Here is a 24206-nt window from a genome sequence, read left to right on the forward strand (position 1 = left end):
TCATTGCAACCTGACTCACATCTGTCATGGCAGAATAACTCCTGGGCATTGAGCAGAATGTATTGTATGCCAAAGATTGTCGCATTTTTAACTGAAAGGTAAATTGCGTTAACTTATACAGTAGGATTGTATTTCAAAAAGAGAGCCGTAAAGTGGGCGAAGAAGGACAGAGAGGATCAGGGGTGAATGAAAATGTAAAAACTGAGCGGAATGCTCCCGTGTGAACTGTAAATGAACCCCCAAAACCCCAGATCCCCCAGCTACGAAACTCTGTTCCTTCACCCTGACATGACTACAAAATGCTTGCAGCCCTGAGAGCAGAAATGTCACATTACGTTCTTTACAAGCTACAAAAATGAATATTTCTTTTCCACAGGTAGTGCTACAGAAATGTAGCACCTTCAACAGCAATCGCAAACTTAAATGCATTTCATCAACATTTTCCATGAAAGAACAACACAATGTAGTTCAAAATTGTGAAGTGGAAGGAAAATGGTACGTTTTTTTTTTTACAAAGATTGTGGTACATTTGTCCTAGGCCCTCTTTACTCTGATTCCTCCAAATAAAATCTAGGGCAATGAATTGTCTTCAGAAGTCACCTAATAGGTAAATACAGTCCAATGTGTGTAATACAGGTGTTAAAGCTAATGATGTCAGTAGCCTACCCTAAATGGTCATTTACAATGCTCCTTGTCTGTTGAGTTCTCTGGTGCGCTGCTATCTCCTCTCTAGCTTCTGATCGCAGCAGGTACAAGCGCTGCTCACATTTCAGGCTGGTGGTGAAAGCAAAGGGAACGACGCATTGATCTGCTCGGGAATGCCTGTTTATTCACACCGTGATCCCAGGACCAAATCCACCTTTCAGCACTCCTGTATTCTTCTCCACCAACAGGCTCTGCTCCTCTGTTCAGTTCGGTTTTCTCAGCCTTTTTTTCTCCGTTTTGTTTTGGTAATTTTACCACACTAAACCTTCTTATACAAAAGGCAATCACAGTAAAATGCTGAATTTTAATATTAATATGAAATGAATCAATATGAAATAGATGCAGTATGACAACAATTACTAGGAGCACATCTGTTTTGTTTTTTGTTTGTTTTTTATAAAAACCAATCACAGCTCCTAGAAGACAGCGTCACACTTAGCGACGTGGGTCAACTACACCTCCTCATTAAGATAGGAATTTTTGTGGTCTCCTTGCTCAGAGTTGCTCTCAGGAGCGAACAGAATCACTCTTAAGCTAGGAGTCCTTGACAATAATTTTTAGGCTAAGATAGGAGCTCTCTGAGGGGACTCTGCAAATCTTTGTGAATACGGGCCCAGAAGTTGAAACTCAGCGTTAGGTTATACAACAATTGCTTAACCTTTGAACATCCCACAGAACCCTGTTTAAATAATCATCTGATAATGGAAAAAAATTTCACAAAATATGTCACACCAGCAAATCCACTTGAGACATGGCCATCCCTAAAATTACAGGCTGGTCAAGGGGACCACCAATCAGAGAAGCAACCAAAAGGCCCATGATAACTCTGACAGAGCTGTGCAGATCCACTGCTCAGGTTGGAGAATTTGTGGACAGGAAACGTATTAGTAAGGCACTTTACAAATCCAGACTGACATGAAGAAAGCCACTATTAAAAGAAAACTATAAGTCTCACCTATAGTTTGCCGTATAAGCCCTGTGGGCCACACAGTAAACATGTAGAAGCAGTTGCTCTGGACAGATGAAAACTAAATGTACTGTTTTGTCCTTCAACCAAAACACTATGTGTTACAGAAAACGAACACTGCACATTACCCTGAACGCAGGACCCCAACAGTGAAATGTGTGGGTGGCTGCATCCCGATGTGGGGATGTTTTTCTTCAGCACAGACAGGGAATCCAGCCAAAGTTGATGGGAAGCCAGATGAAGCCGGACAGGACAATCCGAAAGAGAGAATCTGTGAGTGGCTGCAAAAGACTTGTGACTTGGATGAAGATTCACTTAACAACAAAACAATTACACTGAAAATACATCCAGCGCTACAATGTAGTGGTTTAGATCAATGCATGGTCATGTGTTCAAATGACCCAGTCAAAGTCCAAATCTAAACCCAATTGAGAATCTGTGGCAAGACTTAAAAACTGATGTTCACAGACAGTCTCCATTCAACCCGAGTCAGCTTCAGCTATTTTACAAAAAATAATTTTTTGTTAATTTCAGTCTCCTGGTTTGGAAAGCTGGTGGGGACATACCCTAAAAGTATTGCAGCTGCAGCTTCAGTGAAAGGTGGTTCTAGAAAGTATTGACTCATGGTGGTTGGATACAAATGCAAGCCACACAGATTTTTATTTGTAAAAACAATGTATCATTTTCCTTCCACTATATAACTATGCACTTGTAACAAATCTCAATAAAATACATTAATTATTTTGCTTGTAATGTGAAAACATATAAAACAGTTGAAGGAATTTGAAAACTTTTGCAAAGCAATTTTACTAACCAGTATGTGGGTACTGATTATCTTTAGTAAATCTTGCCTCAATCTGAGAGGCCTTAACATGGACAGTTACTATACTATAACATGTTGAATAACTTTTGTTTTAAATTCAAATGATAAAAACACCAACACAAAAGAAAGATACATTCATTAAGTGTCTGTCATCTGCAAATTTAGCACCTCTATGTTGTGCAACCACTATTGGTTTTCTCTCATCATCTATCATCAGTGACACGTCACATTAGTCTGGTGCTGACTGGAGGTAATGATAACCAGTTGCGTGGTTAGAATGGGATTTAAGGAGTCTAAGAAGCTTTAATGTCTTTGTTTGTTTTCCTATGTGCTCTCTTAGAGCTGCTCTCAGCCCAGCTAGTGAGAGTGTTGTGATTGGTGTGTTTTGCATGAGTAGGAACACTCCCTCTCTTATATCAAGCAGGCCTTTTCCCTCTGCTTCTGTCCACGTCCTTCATTCACTCACTCACTTTTTCCTGTGCCTCTCCCTGTTCTTTACCTTCTTACTTCCCCCTCTTTATGTATGCATGTTTGCTCCTCCGCTTTTCTTTTGCCTCTCTCCTCCCACTGGCGCTCTATGCATTCCTGCCAGGAGGGGCGGAGGTGTCTGTGATCCAGATAAGGACCAGACCTTCTCCTCTTGCTCACCCTCGACCCTCACCCCCTTCCCTGGGAACATGGGCGCAGCCTCCTCCCTCGCAGGGCACCAGCTTGGCTTTGAGCGAGCTGCCAAGCATGGCAGCACAGATCTAGCATGATTTGTTTGTCTGCTGCTGCGTATTTGCACCCGCACCCACCCCTCTCTCTAATCCTTTGCACCCGAGCTGGTTAGCCGGTGCGGGTCTGGACCCAGGCTGCTGGAGGCCAGGAGAACAGGCCAGGGTTAAGGGGGTGTTTAAGTGGGTGAGGTAAAGAAAGCGACAGTTAAAACATTTTTGGAGAGCAAGAAAACACACACACACACACACACACACACACACACACACACACACACACACAAAACAATCTCCCTAATCATTCAGTTTGCATTCACAAAGACTTAGTTTTTTTCTCATTCCTCCTCTTCCCCTCCTCCTTGTGTTTTGTAATTGGCTCGCTTCCTGGTGCAGTGGCAGACAGCAGCCTCGAAAGCGGCTGCCCAGTCGGCCCATTGATCTTTCATCAGCCCGTAGAGTTAAAGCTGAAGGCATGAGGGGACAAGCTGGAGAGGCAGCCCCTCGTTTTATGGCAGCCCGCTGGAGCCTGCCGAGGATTGTTCCCTGCTTCCTCATATTGTTTTTCATTTAGACCGGGTGCAGCGCCGTGCTGCTCGGAGGAGAATGAGGTGGAGTGGCGCAGACATTTAGGGGAGCACGTAACAGCCACAGTCTGGGTAGGTGAATAAAATGGTGTGTTTTCGGCTTGTTACTGTGTTCTAGGTTTTATTGTGGGTTTGTGTGACATCTTTGTATTGTTTCCTATCCCAAAGCGCAGACTGGATTCTCATCCAGGCCTATGACTGGGGGAGTGATGCTGACATCTGACCTTTAATCTAACAAAATTCTGTTTAACCATAAAAATTAAATACCTACAAGTACACATTAAAATGTATCAGTATGAAGATTTAGAAAACATAAACAGTGGTGAATGTACATTTAAAAAAGCTTAAAAGACCTAAATTAGCTTTTATTTAAGGAGCTTGAGTTACCTTGCTCAGTTTGCGTGAATGCCAACTAGGCAATCAAGTTGTAGAGGGTAAAAAAAAAAAAATCAGTGCCAAGATGTGGTCCACTGACATATAGAATGCAATATCCTCGCTATCCTCATGTCATGTGGGTCCTGCCTCGGTCATCTAACCAATATGTGATACTTGGGAGGATATGGGATCCTTCTTTGACATCTGCTCTACAGGGATCTTGTTGGAGAGAGATAGAGAAACAGATTTCAGATCAGCAGATTCATTTTCAAAGGACTTTGAATATTTAATGCAGAGGAGTCTTGTAGCAGGCACGTAGATATGATAAACAACAACAACCCAATCCAGCTACACAGATACTGCACAACTGGTTATGTGTGCTTTAGGAGAAAAAACATGGAAGTCATGAAAAAAAAATCAAGCAAAATATTTGAGTAGATCACACATTTTGTGGCTGAAATTAGCAAAACGAAACATCTTATGGGACATCACAATGTCATTTATATGGGACAAAATTTGGTGAAAAAAATAATGTGGAAAACAGGTCAAAGGGTAGTTGTGTCTGCTTTCTGTTTCAAGTTTCAGCAAGCATGTGTTCAATGAAAGGCTGCAATAACGACACAATCCAGTTCCTAAATGTAGACGCAGGAGATAACATGCTTGGGCAGTACATGGTACAGATATGAGGGAAATTCCTCTGTTTATATATGAACTAATTTGTTCATTTGGGTTATTAGATGTATGGAGTTATATATCAGTTGCTTTCATGACAGATCATAAAAGGTTCGACACAAAAACAATTAAAAACATCACTTAAACATGGGAGACCCTGTTAAAGCGGACAGTAAATCAATCCTGAGCATCGGCGCTAACAACGAAAAAAGATGTCTCTCTCTCTATCACTCTTACAGCAAAACCCCACACTTGACCCCTAAGCCTTCACCGACAGAAAGGATGCAGTTTCACCAACTGTCTTTGAATACTCTTCCTTTGGAAAGACATAGTTGAAACTGGAGCCATCCCAGGCTGCTGTATGTGTTTATTAAGTACGCCCTCGGACTGGCTTACTCCCAAGATGGCTGTAACTGAGAGATTTGTTCATGTAGGCATTAGGACTGGCTATCAGTAGTGAATTATTTATTGAAAAAAATCTTCCAGTCCTTGACTGATGAGAGGGTATGTAGGACTGCTCACTGACTCTTCCATAAGTGTAAGAAAGGTGGTTTCAAAAGAAATGCAAGAAATAAAATGCATATTTCTCTTTAAAAACAGTTGGTCAAATATTGATACTGGAGACAGAAGGACAGTTGGCAATACACACACATAATTCTAAAAATAAATTCTCCAAAAGCTAGCAGCATATCAGTATTTGATTAGCATGTTTGATGGATGCATTTTTAAATGCAAATTTTTTATGTTTCTTTTTTATTTTGAATTTCCTGATAGAGGTGTGGACTTTGACTGGATGGGTTGATTTGAGTCAGAATCCAGTCACAGGTTTGATGACTTGAGACTAGCCTTGGTTAAAGTACAAAAGACTTGTAACTCCATTTTTACTTCAATACTAATGACTTGTGACTTTACTTGGACATGAGCGTCTTGACTCTCTCATTAAAGAATAATAACAGTAAAAATAAAATATTTATCCACAATGTTTATTTGCTCACGTCAAACATTTTCTTCTTCACCCCCCCATTCAGAAATGCCTCATGCTTCCTAGAATGGCTGAAGCATGTTTTTCTTTCTGTGTTGACAGGTTTAAAACAAATAATTATATAAATAAAAGTAATATTTTGTTCCATTGGTTATAAGATTCAGGGACAGCTCATTATGATGTGTTAATGGTTTGAAATCAACACCATAGGACTTGGACTTGACTTGGGATTTGTTAATTTTGACTTGTGACTTTACATGAGACTTCACTGTATAGTTGCGACTTAGCAGACGAGGCAAACAATGTGGTGGGACTGGTTGCCTTGCAGTGTCAGAGGCAGATTTGCTCACAAAAGGGGCATAATAGGATATTACCCCTATTATACAGTTGTCTTTATTAAACTAATGGCACGACAGAAGCCTCTGGGTCAGGCAACAAATTGGACAGGAATGTCAATTATAAAGAAACAGAAGCGGACGAGGGGGACGAGGGCAACAATGAGAAAAAAACAGAACCAAAAAAAAAAAGCTATAATTATAATACAAATGATAATAATGTTAATTATGATATTAGTAATAATATTAGTGACACAAACATAATTTTCAAGAGAAAATACCTAATATATAATGCAAAGACCAAGCAAATCTCAGGCAAAAAGACATAGGCACGCAATATTGCTGTTGGATCTCTAAATGTGGTTAAATTTGTACTACAGTTGTTCAAATGAGAAGAAGGGGCGATTAATAATATTGGGATGGGCAACAAAATTAAAAGCCATATCAGAATTCATAATTTAAATATACATTTTGCTATGAAATGTTATGACATTTTAACTCTGATTGAAAAAGATCTTGATACTTATGGGGTTTTTTTTTCAAACTAGTCAAATATAAGTTCATTTTTTCAGTACATAAAAATAAACTGATTAGATTTGGTAGCACATGCTTTTTTATTCCCTGAAAAATGTAGCCAGGGAGGATATGTCAGCCTTGTCATGCACAAGGTGTGCAGAGAGGTCGAGTTTTTACATTTTACATGAATATGAAACATGGCAAACAATTAAAAGGAGAAACTATTAAGGACAAAAAAACAAAATCATTCATGCATGAATATGTGAGTATGAATATAAAGTTTTCAGGGTTGAAGAGGGGGGTAGGCGCAGTAAATCATAGGAGTGGCCATTGCCCCCCATTCACAGGCTAAAAAGTCACATTTTTAACATATTTGTATTGGCTTAATAAAGTCAGTAACTTTTTAGCCTAAAATAGGCATAAAAATATCAATGATTGTTAATGTGTGAAGAGTATGCTCTGCTTACAAGACCAGTAGGAATAAAAATGGTAGACTGTCTGCTTAGGCAACATTATTGGAACCACAAACACTGTTTTTGTCCAAGATAAAGTCAAATATGAACAAAAAGGAGACACAAGTCTCACCCAGTCAGACAGGAAATTCACTTATCGTCCATATCTCCTCTGCCAAATTTAAATCACAAATGATTTGTTCAAACTCAAATAAATCACATTTTGTAATTTTCTTTGCCTCCATTATTGCGTTAGGGTGTTTTTTTTTTCATGTTTTTGGTCGTCAGTGATAGAGAAATAGAGACAGGCAGAGAGGCCTGGCTATTGTCATTCAATGGCTAAGCCATTTTAGAAATCAGCGCTTTCTGTTTGCTCTTGCTGTCTCTTCCTTTCTCTCTCTGTATTCCCTCATGGGCTTCATTGAATGGAAGACTTCCTTTTATAATTTCCAGGTTTTTACATGCGCCGCCAATTCCACGGCATCTAAGTAAGAGAACGACCGAATAAGTCAGCAATTGAATGAGACATTAGCTAAATGAGGAAGAAGTAAAATCTATCCTGGATGCCAGGATTCATGACATGAAACTATTAACCCTTATTTCTAATTTAACAACTGACACCATTTTCTTTAGATAGTTATTACTAAATATCTCCATGAATCACCTGAAAGGATTCAAACATTTAGTGATCTCTGCCTCTTAAGTTTAGATGATCATAAGATGTGCTCATTTGTTGCCTTTGAACTTGAAATTTTCCTCGGATTTTGGAAAAATACATGACAACCCATGTAGGGTATAATTTGAGAGCAGCTCTTTGGCTTGGCTAGCCTCATTTGAAATCAACTGTTCTGCAAGATGTAATTGCAGTTAACATGTAATTTGGGGTTTTGTAAACTTCAGATGTAATTTGAATATATCACTCCCTGACTCGTGACCCACAGGCTGATCTGAAATGTCTCGTAGCCACCAAACCCCAATTAGCCATTTTCTATCTTGTCTCAATTTTTAAAAAAATCATCATAAAATGTTATCACTGAGGCAGCTTTTTTTTTTTTGTGGCAAAAAGTAAGAAATAGCACAAACATGAAAGACTTTAGAAAAAAAAATTAAATACATTCAAAATAAATGAATAAAACTAAAAGTTAATTGTGAATGAGCCAAACATGAGAGTGCTGTTACTTTGACCAACAGACCCAGTTTTAAGGCCTATAATTTGCAGCGAACAGGGGAGAACCTCCATGCTGCCTTTGTCACATTGAGGGGAATTATTCACACCGGTAGGGCATGAAATTCACTGGCAAGACTGCCCAGACACGCTCCCCATTGCTGTGGTCAGCAAAGTGACCTGTGAAGTAGAGCAACTGTGTCAGTGGGTATGTTAGCAAATTCTGTGTCAGGGACAGAGACAAAGAAAAGGGGGGAAGAAAGATCGGTGTGCCCAGGGTTGAAAAGTAGAGGCTGACACAACTGAATCTGTGTTGCTCGATTATCATGAAATGCCTTACATAAAAACTATCTGTGATAACATGTTATCTCTCCAAAAATGCTGTTAAATACTTTTTTGCTGCTGTTTTAAGAAAAATTCTGTTGTGGTTTACAGAGCTCAGAGGTTTCCACGCATTCAATTTGTCCTGGAAATCGGAGCTTCGATCTGGGAATGAAGTCACATCCGAGTAAAGCAACTTCCATTTGCAAGTGGAAATTACAATGAGATTTGTTAATTGCTGTGATGCTAATTACTATTAGTAATACTATACAATAACGTTGTACTTCTCTCCATTGTATGCATTCACAAAATACATGTTTGTAAAATATGTATTACCACACTTTGTGTGCCACTGGTTTACTGAGATGCAAACTTGTCAGAAGTGCTAAAAAAATAGTTTTCCAGCTTTCACTGCATATCTATATGGCAGAGGCCATATTGGATCCTGAAATAAGGGCTGCTCAGAGAGTTTTGGCTTTCCTAGATGGACTACAAGGGGCATTCCTGTTGTATTGTTTTATACATAGGGATCAGTTTGGAATGTATGTAACATTGAATTTGTGAATATGATTGGATTAAATTGACTTTAAACTCCTGAATATGTATTAAATGTGTTTGTTTTGTAAAGTGCCTTAAGGCAACAGTTGTTGACAATCAGTGCTTCATAAATTAACTGAATTGAACTGATTTGAATTATCCCCGCCTGGGAGCTTGGAAATTCTGACTTTTGAGCACAAAAAGAACACACCATAAATACTGGCTAAGCTGAGGATGGAAGTGATCAAGAACAATATTTTTCTTTGTATGAGTTATAATGATGTTTTACTGGTGCATTTGTAAACGTGACATCTGTTAAGATTTTAGCACTCTTTGGAGCCCCTGCTGGTGTGGAGACCTGAAACAGCTACTTTGTTGGCTATGCCTTGGGCCGGCGCCGGATGTAAGTGTCTTTTTGAGACCGTCAATAAATGTTAAAATGGCGCCAAAATACTGTACTTTTATTTTATGTACTATATTCCTACTTCTTGTTGTTAAAGACTCATAGTTGCTCCAAAGAAAATGACACATTGCTCTCTTTTGAACAAAGGTTAAAGATTTTGCAATTGTACATTTTCTAACTCTGTCATTGACTTCCTGCAAAGCTTAACTGATGTTATCTGGATTTTATATTTGCAGGACATACATGTTGGTTGTTAACCTTAAGTTAACTCAAAGCACTGAGTAAAAAGCCTGGGAAAAGAACCTGAAAAATCTAGACCTGATTAAAGTAGAATGATGAATTAATGACACTAATGATGACACATCTCTTGCTTTAAGGTGATGAATGTATTTCACCAAGTTAAAAGGGTTACAAACAGACCTACTGATGCATATTTGGAAAATTCAAATAGACCTATAGGGACGTATGGGACCAGACAAGCAGAGTCTCAGCCCATGCATTGGTGGAATGCAACTAAGTACATACTCATGTACAGTATTTTATTTACTTGAACTCCACTGGTTGCTGCAGAGAATTGTTGTTTTCATTTTACCACATTTAACTTCAGTAACCAGTTATAGTCCCTTGCAACAATATTTATGTTATATATTGTAGTCCTTTTCTACAAATTTGTTCAAGTTACAGCTTCAAACTACAAAGTGTTTTACTGGGATTTTATGTGGTAGATCAACAGAAAGTTGCAAGGGGAAAAAAAATGCATTTTAGTTAAGAAAAGAAAAAAGTTGGGCATGTGTTTGTAGTCAGGAGTTACCTAATCAGTATGGTCTGTGTGTAATTTAATTTCATCATAAATTGAGCTGTAAGGGCCTGACTTTTGTTAGAGAACATCAGTAAACAAACAGAATCATAAAAACTAAGAAACACAACAGACAGGTCAGAGAAGTTTAAAGAAGAATTAAGTTCTAAAACACTTTCGCAAGCTTTGGATTTTTTGTGGACGTTTGTTCAATCCATTATCTGAAAATGGAAAACTGCAAAACATGGTGGTGGCAGCATCATGCAGCGGGGATGCTTTTGGTCAGCAGGGAATAGGAAGCTGGTCAGAGTTAATGGGAAGATGGATGGAGCTAAAGACAGGTTGATTAGGATTGAAAACCTGTCAGAGACTGCAAAGAACTTGAAATTGGGACAGTGTTTCACCTTCGAGCAAGATGACACTGAACATGCAACAAGAGCTACAATAGAATGGTTTAAATCAAAGCAAATTAATTTGTTAGAACAGTAAAACTAAAGGCAAGATCTAAATGAAATTGAGAATCGGTGGCATGGAATGAAAACCGATGTTTCCACGCACTCTATCAATTAAATGGAGCTTGAGCTATTTTGCAAAGAAAGGGGGCAGTCATTACAGTCTCTAGATGAGTAGAGTTGAACATATCTCAAGACATCTTTTTTCTCTTTTTTTTAAATAAAATTTTCAAAACCATGTATCCTTTTCATTTCACCTCACAGTTAAGCACTGCTTTGTGTTGCTTGTCAAATAAAATCCCAATAACATACATTGAAGTTGTTGGTGGCAACACATGAGACGTTTAAGATATAAAATACTTTTGCAAGTGTGTATACAAATATCAGGTTGGGCTTTAAGTAAACTAATATACCATAAAGGATTTTTTTAATGACAAATGTTATTATATAGCATTATATAATTCAATATTTTATAAATGTTGTCTTGTGAAAATGTCCAACATTCTGATTAAATTAATATTTATGTAATGTAAGGCTTGATATTGAATAAATATTTTAAACTTAACAGTCATTTTAAGTTTATTTGGGTTTATTATGAACTTTCACTTAAAAATCTTGAAATGTAAGTATTTTTACTGAGGTAAAGGTTACCTGTATGGTGACATCCCTCATCAGCTAAGATGAGGAACGCAGCAACAGGTAAAACAAGGGTCAAGAAAACTGGGTGTGTATGTTACAATGCATTAGTCTGTCATATTATCCCCAGCCATGTTCTTACATCCCTTACAAGAGATTTCTGTGTTAAATATCTGCCAATATCCGCATATAACAAAGTGTCATATATTCAAAAGCTCTCGTGTCGTGACGAAGTGGCTCCTTATCTGGTTTAAAATGTCCATCAGCAGCCTCCGAGCAGTCTCACCAGCCCACAGCCGAACAACATCAGACGCTCATCAGTATTTACATGACCGGAAAGGGTCCGGAGAAGTGCGGGGAAACAAAGTGCAGGATGATGCCCATGCGCTGCTGCCAGGCAGCACTCGGCTGGACGCGTCTCCGCCTTTAAAAGCGAGCCGTTTGCGCGCCAGGCGCCGAGGAGTAATCTGTTTGCAGTGTGCGCGCTGATGGTCACTTTTTATGATGTTGTTTAATCCGCAGTGGGAGAAAAAAAAAAAAAGAAAGGGGGTGGGGGAAGAGGTGGAGGGGTTGTCTAGCAGAGCCCCAGACAACCTGGCTCCAGCGGCCATCTCTGTAGGCTATAGGCTTCTCTATTTGAGCATAGAGGCAGGTGTAAATCTCTCCTGCAATCTTTACTCTGCACTCTGCGCGACACTCACCTGGAGGTAAATAAATGGTTTATGACCAAGTAAATGAACCACCTCCTCTCTCGTTTTGCGGGCTTGTGCAAATAGAGAGAAAACAGCCCCAGGGAGGGCATGTCAGTATTGTCATCCTACGAGGTGTGCGGAGAAGTTGGCCAATGTATGAAAACTGCCTATGATGCTTCGAGGCAATTGAAAGCTATTTAGATTCTACTAAATTGCATTGCAGGTATTATGCAGGATGTTTAGCCATTGTTTTATTGTATGTTTTTTTAACAACATAAATGCACCTTTTTCCCTAAACCTAGAGAACAATTCCATTCAAATCCCCATGTGCCAAACATTGGTACAAACAGAGGTTGACTAAAGTAGGGCATACACTTACAGTATATACAGGGGTTGGACAATGAAACTGAAACTCCTGTCATTTTAGTGTGGGAGGTTTCATGGCTAAATTGGACCAGCCTGGTAGCCAGTCTTCATTGATTGCACATTGCACCAGTAAGAGCAGAGTGTGAAGGTTCAATTAGCAGGGTAAGAGCACAGTTTTGCTCAAAATATTGAAATGCACACAACATTATGGGAGACATACCAGAGTTCAAAAGAGGACAAATTGTTGGCGCACGTCTTGCTGGCTCATCTGTGACCAAGACATCAAGTCTTTGTGATGTATCAAGAGCCACGGTATCCAGGGTAATGTCAGCATACCACCAAGAAGGACGAACCACATCCAACAGGATTAACTGTGGACGCAAGAGGAAGCTGTCTGAAAGGGATGTTCAGGTGCTAAACCGGATTGTATCCAAAAAACATAAAACCACGGCTGCCCAAATCACGCAGAATTAAATGTGCACCTCAACTCTCCTGTTTCCACCAGAACTGTCCGTCGGGAGCTCCACAGGGTCAATATACACGGCCGGGCTGCTATAGCCTAACCTTTGGTCACTCATGCCAATGCCAAACGTCGGTTTCAATGGTGCAAGGAGCGCAAATCTTGGGCTGTGGACAATGTGAAACATGTATTGTTCTCTGATGAGTCCACCTTTACTGTTTTCCCCACATCCGGGAGAGTTATGGTGTGGAGAAGCTCCAAAGAAGCGTACCACCCAGACTGTTGCATGCCCAGAGTGAAGCATAGTGGTGGATCAGTGATGGTTTGGGCTGCCATATCATGGCATTCCCTTGGCCCAATACTTGTGCTAGATGGGCGCGTCACTGCCAAGGACTACCGAACCATTCTTGAGGACCATGAGCATCCAATGGTTCAAACATTGTATCCTGAAGGCGGTGCCGTGTATCAGGATGACAATGCACCAATACACACAGCAAGACTGGTGAAAGATTGGTTTGATGAACATGAAAGTGAAGTTGAACATCTCCCATGGCCTGCACAGTCACCAGATCTAAATATTATTGAGTCACTTTGGGTTGTTTTGGAGGAGCGAGTCAGGAAACGTTTTCCTCCACCAGTATCACGTAGTGACCTGGCCACTATCCTGCAAGAAGAATGGCTTAAAATCCCTCTGACCACTGTGCAGGACTTGTATATGTCATTCCCAAGACGAATTGACGCTGTATTGGCCGCAAACGGAGGCCCTACACCATACTAATAAATTATTGTGGTCTAAAACCAGGTGTTTCAGTTTCATTGTCCAACCCCTGTATTTGCTGGGCCTCAAAAGCCAGTAGAGTCAGGAATGGTGGCCTGGGCATGCCCCTCCTTCAACCTGCAACCTCCTACAACCAAATTTACAAACAGACTTACCAGTGAAAACAAAACAGATTTTTCCATAAAATTTTAGATAAAACAGTTGTTACTTTTTCTTTTTGCCATGGCCATGGCTCCCTGGTCGGTGAGCCATACTACCGATTTAAGGAAGAAAAACAAAACTAGTCATACATTATTATATGAACATAATTTTTTAGAAATCAAAATTTAACAGGATTTTATTAATGGGTTACAACTTAACCTTATTTATTAGTTTACTTATTTTATCTTTTTTCTCTTTACAGGGCACCACTTTTAAATGTTTGTCACTCAGTGAAGTTTTTGATGGATTTCAGTGTATTGTTTCAATAACATTTTGATTATTTTCCACATTGAAGAAGACATTTCTTGAAATTATGTATTGTTTATCAATTTAAAACCTTCCTGAGAGAGCGCCTGCCAATTCAATTCAGTTTAACTTTATCAAATGAATGACTTAAGGTATTTAAATATATAAATTAATGTTGAAGCAAAACATGTTTAATATGTTGGCTACATTCAAACGCTTTTTGAATATATGTAAGCTATTTCTGTGCCCAGTTATTCGACATGCAGTGATACCCAAAGGTGATCTTTGAATGTCAGGGTCACATTGCCACATTGGCTTGCACCCTAACTCACGCGAAGTGTGAGCATAGGTGTGTGCATGTGTGTGTGCATATTTGCAAGGAAAAGAGTGAGAGAGATATGGTAGCAAAGGGGGGCTATTATATCCCAAAGTTCTACCAAAGTAGGTCTGTGCCATTCTTGATTAAGGCTTGATCCCAATAGATGGTTGCAGACATGAGATAATGAGGTCCTGTGATAGTGCGGGCCTCCTTTAAGTTTTTCCCATGAAAGGAGACTGTCGCCAGTCCACAAAACGACACTGTGCATCGGCACCACGCTACTCACTTCTCATTTGTCGAACACAAAAGCTGATCCACCCCAAATCCGCACTAACAAACCAGGCAGCGGGAGCAAATCATATAATGTTCAATCGTATTCACTCCGCCACTAATTAACTGGAATCCCAACTTATTCCTAAATACAGTGACCAATTAAACGGCGATGTATGCCAAAGGTCTCCGGGGCCACACTCGGTCGCCAGGAACATTTGTGAAGGTCTGCGGCTTCACTATAGGCAATGGATCTTATTAGGTTAATGACCTCAGTGAGGAAAGGTTACAGGCTTTTTCACTGCCCTCCCTTGGAAAACTAAGATGTTTACTAATCAGATTTTAATTGGTTGGTTGCCTGGTTGGCTGGTGTCCTCATGGGCATCCAGTGGGATGAATCTGTTGTTTGTGTTTTGGCGTGGATGTGCAAAAATGAAAAGTGTGCACATGATAGAAAAGAATGACTTTACAGAAAGAGGAAAACACAAACGGTGGTGTTATGTCTTTTTGTAGGTGAGCTATACAAATGGGTATAGCTCACCTACAAAATGAATATTTGATAAGGCATTTTATCAAACAATTTTATCGTTTTTTTGATAAAGCATGTTAGTTCGCAATTATAGTGTTCAACAATGGTTCTGTTTAAACAGTATTACCTACTTTATTATAACAAATCCTAAAACCTACCTAAAACATTTTTATTATGGTTTAACAGAAAATGTTAGTTTAAATGGCCCGCACTTGAATAGCGCTTTTATTGAATCCCCAGAGAGCCCAAAGCGCTTCACACTACATTCAGTCATCCGCCCATTCACATACTGACAGTGGTGAGCTACAATGTAGCCACAACTGCCCTGGGGCACACTGACAGAAGTGAGGCTGCCATACACAGGCCTAACCGAGCCCTCTGACCACCATCAGTAGGCAAAGCGGGTGAAGTGACTTGCCCAAGGACATAAAGACTGGGACAAACATAGCAGGGACTCGAACCAGCAACCAACCGGTTAGAAGACTGCCACAATTGCCACGGTCGCCCCAGAATTTAATCAACTTAATCAACCATTATTCTCATTTGTCATTTGCAGTGCAGAAAATGATGATGTGTTTGTATGAAAGGCAGTATAAATAAATATCAACTTTGTGAAATGTAAGATCTATCATAAGAACATTTCTGTGTTAGATCAATAATTTTCAGAGTTACCTTCTTCATTGACTGGACTATTGCTAAAGTCAAACTTGCTGGCAATCTAAAGTGCTAAAGTGAGCAGCAACTCTTAGTTGTGCTCTTTTAAAAAAGTTTAACATACAACTTTGTTCAAGAAATTGCATCAAGGGGCTGCTATGGTGGCACAGGGGTAGAGCTCACGAGCCATGTACAGAGGCCTTGGTCCTCAACACAGCTTGACCTGTGCAGCATGTCTTCCCCCTGTCTCTCCACCCCATCTCCTGTCAGTTGACTTTCAAAATAAGGGCCTCTAGTGCCACAAAAATAAAAAAAAATAAAACTTGCATTTAGACTTGCTAGCTAAACTTCATCGCTCTGAGAAAGTTGTTACCGGTGAACACATCTTAGCTGTGGTTTTAAAGTTTATGAGGTTCATGTACAATCTTGTTAGAATACATTTTGAAAGGTTTGCACCCAGCTTTAACTAAATTGGCCACATGCTGTGCTAAAGCCAAAGTCAAAGTTGAAAGGACCCTAAATGTCATACCTGTGAGGCAGTTGTTGCCAGGAAGTGTCACATCTTAGCTGCGGTTGTCAGGAGAAAGGTTTAAATACCAACGTCAATGCTAAAATCATACTTTCTAGCAAGCTAAACTCCATTACTCGGATGAAGTTTCAAAAGAGCGGCTGTGAAAAGATAAGATAAGATAAGATAAGATAAGATAAGATATGATAAGATAAGATAAGATAAGATAAGATAAGATAAGATAAGATAAGATATTGTCTTACAAGGATACATTTGTCTTGCGCCAAATACTAAAGTCAAACTGTCTGATGTACCTTATCATGTTGTTAGTACAGATTTAAACAGCTTACTACCTTTTCAACAACATCTTGTGTTTTCATTACAAAGTGTTATATTTTTTTATTTTTAACATTAAGACAATCCAGCTGAACAAAGTGAAAACAATGAACTAACTTAGTAGAGTAAGTACATTTTTTCAGCTGTTAAACTTAGTGTCTACTCAGAAATATGGATTAAAATCTGGCCAAGTAAAATGTATGGAAATGGTCACAACAATTGTATTAGTTAAATTCTAACATTTAAAGTTACGACTTTGAACAGACATACATCTGTAACCATTTTATTTTGTTAAACCTGTAATGTACAATACGGCAAAATATATTTGAAAGCGGACATAACCGCAAAGGATCATTAATCTAACATTCAGACCCACTAAAGAGAGGCGAAGCCATATTTTTTACAACGCAAATATATATTTATTTGCCCTCTTTGCAACAGTTGCATGAATCCAGTCGCCTACGAGCTTAATCATGGCTATCCTATAAGTTAAAGCCGCCCAGGTTCATCTTACGTTCAAATACTCCCCCGCATTACCCCAAAAAACGTCTTTATGCAAAACATCTGTAGAGAGTTCAATAAATGAAAAGCGCGGCTCCAAACCGCATCCTACTCATTTTGATTCTCATGTGGATTCTGGTGTATTGTTTGACTTTAAATAGCCGGTCTCATATTTCAAATGTCACAAGTATACCCTTGCAATTTGAACATTAAAAAGGGAGCGAGGGCAAAAAGCTTGTAAAGAAAAGAGACAAAAAAGGAGGAAAAGTGGCTCTGAAGCTGACTGACTGGGGTCACATTTAAGACTCATGACTGAAAAAGAGAAAGTTTCCCTTTATTACTTGACGGCGGATCTAGTTTATTTCCGTTGGTTAAAAGGGTAAGTTTTATGTCAGACCCAACACACGCTTAGAATAATTGGCATATAACCCAGATTAGGACATATGAATCCGGAAAAAGAATGGCCCGGGAGTACAAGGCTGGTGATGCATAACACCAGTACAAAGCAAAAAGCTTAACCTATTCACCTTAACCAAATAATTGGCAGATAAATGACACTGCAAAAAAAAAAAAAAAAATGACATGCACTTTTCGATATTAGATTGAGTTTTAGTCGCGATTGCAGGGTTCCTCTTTGATTCCAGATTGTAAAAGATTAAATTAAATATGAAAAATGTGCATTAGACATCATGGACGTTATTTAATTTTTTTATTTTTTTTAGGCACAAATAAATGAATAAATAAAATTCTTAAGGACTTTTTAAAAGGCATCGTCACCCTGCGCCTCCTGAAGTTGTGACTGATGGGGTTCACCGCTCGCACTTACTAAGACCCATGTGAGGCTGGGGGGGAGTAAGGGGGTTAAATTGACCGCAATCAAATTTGCCGCCGCGCTGGCTCGCTGCATAACTCTTGAAATTGTTTTTCTTGCTCCTGACAAAACCGTAAATTCACCCAGAAACGGAGAGGTCAGGTCCCACCAAAGAGAAAGAAGAAAGGAAAAAGTTTAGCTGGCAAGTCCAAATAAAAACAACAGTCGAGGAACATGGGACAGCCAGGGCGGTTGCATTCAGAAAGAGAACCCCCTTTAATAATGTAAAGCCGGACCAAGGCATCAGCGAACAAAGTCGCCGTGTAGGGTCCCCAGGCCAACATGGGGTCCCCAAGAGCGTTTGATTTGTCACACAGAATCTAGATCTGAAAACCTTAAATATGTAGTTGTGCTTGTGAAGAATGATTACACTTTTATATTAGCTTTAAACAGCTTGTAAATAGAACATTTTATATTCTAAGACATTTAAATATGCATTTATTGAGTTTTGTTAAAACAGACAAATTCACATGTTTTAACCATTCAGATGAAAATCTTTACAGTTTAGCATTCATGATATAATATTGCTCTAATTTAATCATTTCTGCTACTTGGATTAATGCAGGAGTCACATTTTTATGCGAACTGTACCTGAAAACTAATCAATAAATAACATTTGTCCAAGTGTGTTGGTAACACTCTACAAAGTCTGCAGTGAAACACTTTACTCTGGAAACAACTTCCAGATCAAATCAGTATTTCAGAGAAAAAATATTTTCTCCAAAATGTATTTACTCTTACTTATTAAACAATTTGGAGCGAATACTGTCAAGGTCAAGATTTGAGCCTGCTCTGTTAATGCAAAATGAGCTTTCTTGAAATACATATAAATATTATATATTTTGGCATAATTACTTTAAGAATTATTTGGGAAAAAGAAAAGATGAATTAACTTACAAAATCCCAAAAAGTTTTGGGATTGTGTTTAGATTTAAGAAAGTAGACTGAAAAATAATCATCCATTTTCTTTCAGGTAGATGTTTAGTTTAACATACACTTTGAAAGAAGTTTAAACAACTTTAAATACTGCATTTTGCGAAGATAAAAACAAAAGTTTGTACCGAAAAAACAAATGCTGTTTATTCTTCTGATTGACTACCTACTCAGGGTAAAACAAAAGAAAGACCAACTTTGTGGGAGTGAAGCCAAATCCAAACTGAAAAGGTAGATTATGGGCTCAGGCCTGCACACAGCACCTGCAGGGAGTGGTCGCCGGAGAATCTTTCCCAAAATAACCCTGGAAACTTATCCCAGCAGGTCTGAAATGAGGACCAACAGGAAAAATGACACACCACCTGAGGCCCAGATCCAGGTATCTGGCTTTACCTGGAGGGAAACTGACACCTAAGTTAGTTTTTACCAGGTTATTTAGGGGTGGCTGTGCTGCAATGTATGTAGTTTAACTGTGGTACAAAATTCCTTAAGTGCACTTAAGGAGCTGGAAGCTAAAGACAGAGCTATGATGTGGTCAATCTGTGAGCATAAGCATGCTGCCTGAAACCCCCTCATTTCCTATTAAATGTCTGTCGCAGTTCTTACCATGGATTTAATTTAAGGGTATGTATTGCACTTGATCCATTTACCTCAATCACTATCCCGTGACACGGAATGCCTGGTTGTGCTGCACGATACAAATAAAAGACATGTATTCCACCATCCTGTCAGTGGAAATGAACGCTGATTTCTTTTACCAAACTGTCCAGACTGCATGGCACTTGCTTTTCCGCCTATGGTTTTCCATTTCAAAGCCCTGTGTCTCCATGTAAATACCAAAACACAGTAATCCAATCTGACCCCACTGCAAATTTTCCAGAAACTATTGGGGGGTAGCGAGGTTGACATGAGCCACACACTTATCCCACTTAACCTCCAGAGAGGAGCCACCCTAACCCCTTCAGTCCAAGATTCCTCTCATTGAAGGAATGCACTGCTTTTCTGCTACTCTGCTCTTAAAAGCTCTGCATGTTGAGGTTGGACTTAGTGGCAAAACCTTAGAACTTTGTGTGGTTGCAAAGCTGGAGCAGCCCAAAAGAGTTGATGCCAATGGTGGAGGACAGCAGAAACCCACATCAGGGCACCTCTCCGCTAACTGCACAGTGCAAACCAAAACACTTTTGTTTTAAGCTCAAAATAGTCCCCCAACAGATGCCTCTCAAGAACACTGCAGGGACGTATTTATACTGCGCTAACTTGATGACAAATAACCCGAGGATTTTTCTGGTTCCCATTTGCTATTGTTTGCTTTTTAGCATGCAAAACTAGTTCCACTCCAATTCATCGACTCTCCGAGTACAAGGAGGGGGGGGAGATGCTTATCTCCCATGTTGGCTAGCAGGGGCACGTAAGGCAAACAGAAAGCTTCTGACACATGGTCCACATCTGAGGCTTTTGCCATGAGTATCTTGATCGCACAGCTTGTATATCTGCAGAGAAAGCCTGATGGCTGTTTATTGGGTTGAGCAGGCAAATCCCTCGCATTATGCTCTACAGGTGATGCATGCCACTGGAATGGTTTGTTTAAAAAGTGCAGCTGTCAGAACTATACTCTGTAGAAGTAAGTGATGACAACAGATCATTTTTGAAGGAAAATGTTGTATGAAAATCATTAAGCGTCATCACTGAACGTTTTGTAGGCTTCTAGCCAAACAATGCCATGTAAAAATGTATTTTACCAAATCTATATTTGAAGTTTTTGACGAACTAGGATGTTTAAATTGTCTATAATGCAATGCAAAAGTATTGATTCCATTTTGTCATGTTACAACCAAAAACATCGATGAATTTTATTGGGATTCTTTCATTTGACAGGCAACACAAATAAACACATATTTGCACAGTGGAAGGAAAATGATGGGAGGTTTTAAAAATGTATTACCAATTAAAAAACTAAATAAAAAGTGTGGCATGCATTTGAATTCAGCAGTTTTTCTCTGATACCCCTAAATTTAATCCATTCCAAACAACTGCCTTCAGCTAAAAAGAACCATAGCTCAGGTGGGAGAACCTGTGGAAGCGAGAGCTAATTGGAAGATAGATGGAGCTCAATATACAGCAATCCTGGAAGAAAAACTTCTAGCGGCTGCAAAAGACTAAAGTCTGAAGCAGAGGTTCACCTTGAAGCAGGATAATGACCCTAAACAAACAGCTAGAGCTACAGTGGAATGGTTTGGATCAAAGCATATTTAGGTGTTGGAATAGTCAAAATCTACTGGACAATCCATTGCCAGACTTCAAAAGTGATGTTCACTGAAAGCCTCTATCCAGTGTGACTGGGCCTGAGGTTATTTGCAAAGATGAAAGAGCAAATATTTCAATCTCTAGGTGTGCAAAGCTGGTAAAAAAAATACCCCAAAGAATTTTTAGCTGTACTTTAACAAAGTATTGATTCAGAGGAGATGACTACAAATGCATACTAGACTTAATTTAGATGAGCTGGTATTTCATTTCAAGTTCTCAGTAAAATTAATTAAGGTTTAGGATTGTCATGTGACAAAATAAAACAAAACTTCAATTTACTTGTATGCTTTTTCAAAGCAACTTGAATGCATGCATATGTCAGATATAAATACTTGTGGGTCATTTTCTAAAATAGACATTTATAAGAAGCTGTACATACCTGATTCATGATCATTTCATTTCCTTTTTGATATGATCAAAAGGTAAATAAATTCCCTCAACAACTGTGACCAGTGCAGCAAATGTCTCTTCAGCACAGCACCATTTTCCTTGTCAACTCAAGTCAATCTGCTGCCATCAATAAGCACATCCCCTAATTAACTAAAATAGAATTCCATCAATAACCATAACTGGTCAGTGCAGGGATTGATGGGAGCAAGGGTTGAATTGACTTACAAATGTCTGACAGAGACATTTCACAGACAGGTAAAGAGTTTATTGTTCTTGAAGCCAATTGACTAAAACGGGCCTGATTCTGCAAAGTGCATTTTATGGCATGCATTTTTTGGGGGGGCTACATTGTCTCGACAGATCAATTGCTGCTCCACCTACATCTTTGAGGCAAACGGTATGCATTTAGAAAGTCATTATGTTGTCAATTGAACATCCTCCCCTCCCGCGCTTCGCGTCGGGATGTGCATAACGAAGTTTGGAGTCATTACAGTCGCTGAATATACTAATCTAGTGATGTTTCCTTTCCCTATCACGTCCTGTTAGGGCTGACGAGTCTAACCAGGCAATCTTCTCCATTCAGGGTTGGTGCCACCAAGTCTGTCCTTGCTTATCATTAACAATCTGCAAATAAACAGGACAGCATACATTACATCACTTGCAGCTCCATGATCAATTCCAGGAATGTCTTTGAAGCGTTGCTTAATGAACCTACACCGTGTGGCTGTTGTGTGCAGTCAAGCCATGAACAACCAAAGGCATCCTTGCTGTTCTTTTTCTTTATTTATCATATTGACATTAAACAATACCAAAGCAGCAGCTACACATATAGATGGCATGAAATAGATTTAGAGGAAGACACAATAAATTTGCTTGTCCACCTAAATTCCATCACTATGCAGCATATCAGTGCGCAACCAAAGGCAATCCCTCCAAGTTGTATGGAGAGGGCTGATTTAAAACACAAGTCGTCATTCCGTACTTCCGGAAATCACCCACACACACGGAGTGAGAAATTTCAGAGCCTGTCCAGTCAAATCCACTCCCCTCTTCTTTGATTTTGATATGAGTGATATGAGTGGATGTATAAAAGGGAAGCGCTGACAAAGTTTGCTTCATCAATCAGTCATGTCAGCTCAAACCTTTTTATAGCCTCTGCAAAGACCCTGGGAGACCTTACCCTGTAAAGGTTTATATAGTGTATTGACCATCTCCTACTTGCTTAGCTAATGAAGCCAGCTTGGACGCTCAGAGAGCCTTATGGTCAACACAGCTTCCTATTTGATGACACCTTCTACTAAATTGAAATGTGCTTCTAATGGGGCAGAGTGTTTAAAGAAGAGTAAAGCCCACTATTTGACTCAATCCTGACCCCACTCACCTAAAAGGAAGGGTTATAGTTGGGGTTATAGACATGTGGAGGTTTACTGGCTTTCTAGCTACTGCGGCTCGGGCAGATTTTTCATTTAGTCTGATGCTGCTGCAGCTTTTCAACAATGTTGCATTTGTTTTGTGTAACAAATCAATAGCACACAGTACATGCCAGATTCCCTTGCCACCGCACCCTGGACCGCCTTGAGGAATACTGTACGTGCATGCAAGGCGATCCATTTTTCACACACATGCTCACACACGCACCACGAATAAGGCACGGTTACAGATCATTTCAGCAGAGTCAAGCCGAACTTGAATTAACGCAAACCCGCAGAACTCTAGTGCAAAGCACTCCAAACAGCACTTTTTGAGAGCGACTGGCGTTGGATTCAACTGTAGTTGTTTTCATTGCCGCCCAAATTAAGCCCGAGGCTTCAACTGACATGTTCAAACCCTAAACTTCAAAACAATATAGGCTTCCATTTTTTTATGTGCAACAAGTTCATCACATGTTTTAATAGCAGGGACGTGAGAAGGGATGAGGCATAAAAAACACCACAAGAAGAAGGCTCTGATGATTGCTTTCTGCAGGAGTATTCTACTGAAGACCCCCACTCACCCACATTCCACACCCTCTGAGGACTCTGAAACCCACGCCTGGACCCACGGAGACAGACTGAGACAGACAACAGACTGAGAATTGATGGTTAATGTTTATCCGCGGTAGTTCACTGGCCGCTGTACTCTAGTTTGCTTGTGAATTTGTGTCAAAATTGCATTTTAGAGGAGCACTGGCAGATAGCCGCTTTGCAGCGAGGGGCAATATGATTGCGTGGAAAAATTATAATCATTAGATGCGTTCTTCTTATAAGTGATTATATCCGCTTAGTCCGTATCCATGGCCTAAAAAGGACCGACTGCAACCCAGATGGTGATGGGATTAAATATTATAGTGGATGAAAAACAGATTATGACAGATATGGCCAACTTCTGAACAAAAATTAAGAATAATCAACCATCACTCAGAGAGAGAGAAA

General features: G+C 39.5%; 2 long non-coding RNA genes across 2 annotated transcripts in view; one reads left to right on the forward strand and one right to left on the reverse strand.

Moving 5' to 3' along the window:
- The window catches only part of LOC124872501, an 83121-nt gene that overhangs the window by 57858 nt on the left and 1057 nt on the right, over window positions 1–24206 (reverse strand). The gene's annotated exons all lie outside the window — the stretch shown is intronic.
- LOC124872500 lies at window positions 3434–9212 on the forward strand. The gene is made up of 2 exons (XR_007039304.1): window positions 3434–3867; window positions 8728–9212. It is a non-coding gene; the product is annotated as an uncharacterized LOC124872500 (long non-coding RNA).

This window comes from Girardinichthys multiradiatus, chromosome 8, assembly GCF_021462225.1.
Source record: "Girardinichthys multiradiatus isolate DD_20200921_A chromosome 8, DD_fGirMul_XY1, whole genome shotgun sequence".
NCBI classification, from domain to species: Eukaryota; Metazoa; Chordata; class Actinopteri; order Cyprinodontiformes; family Goodeidae; genus Girardinichthys; species Girardinichthys multiradiatus.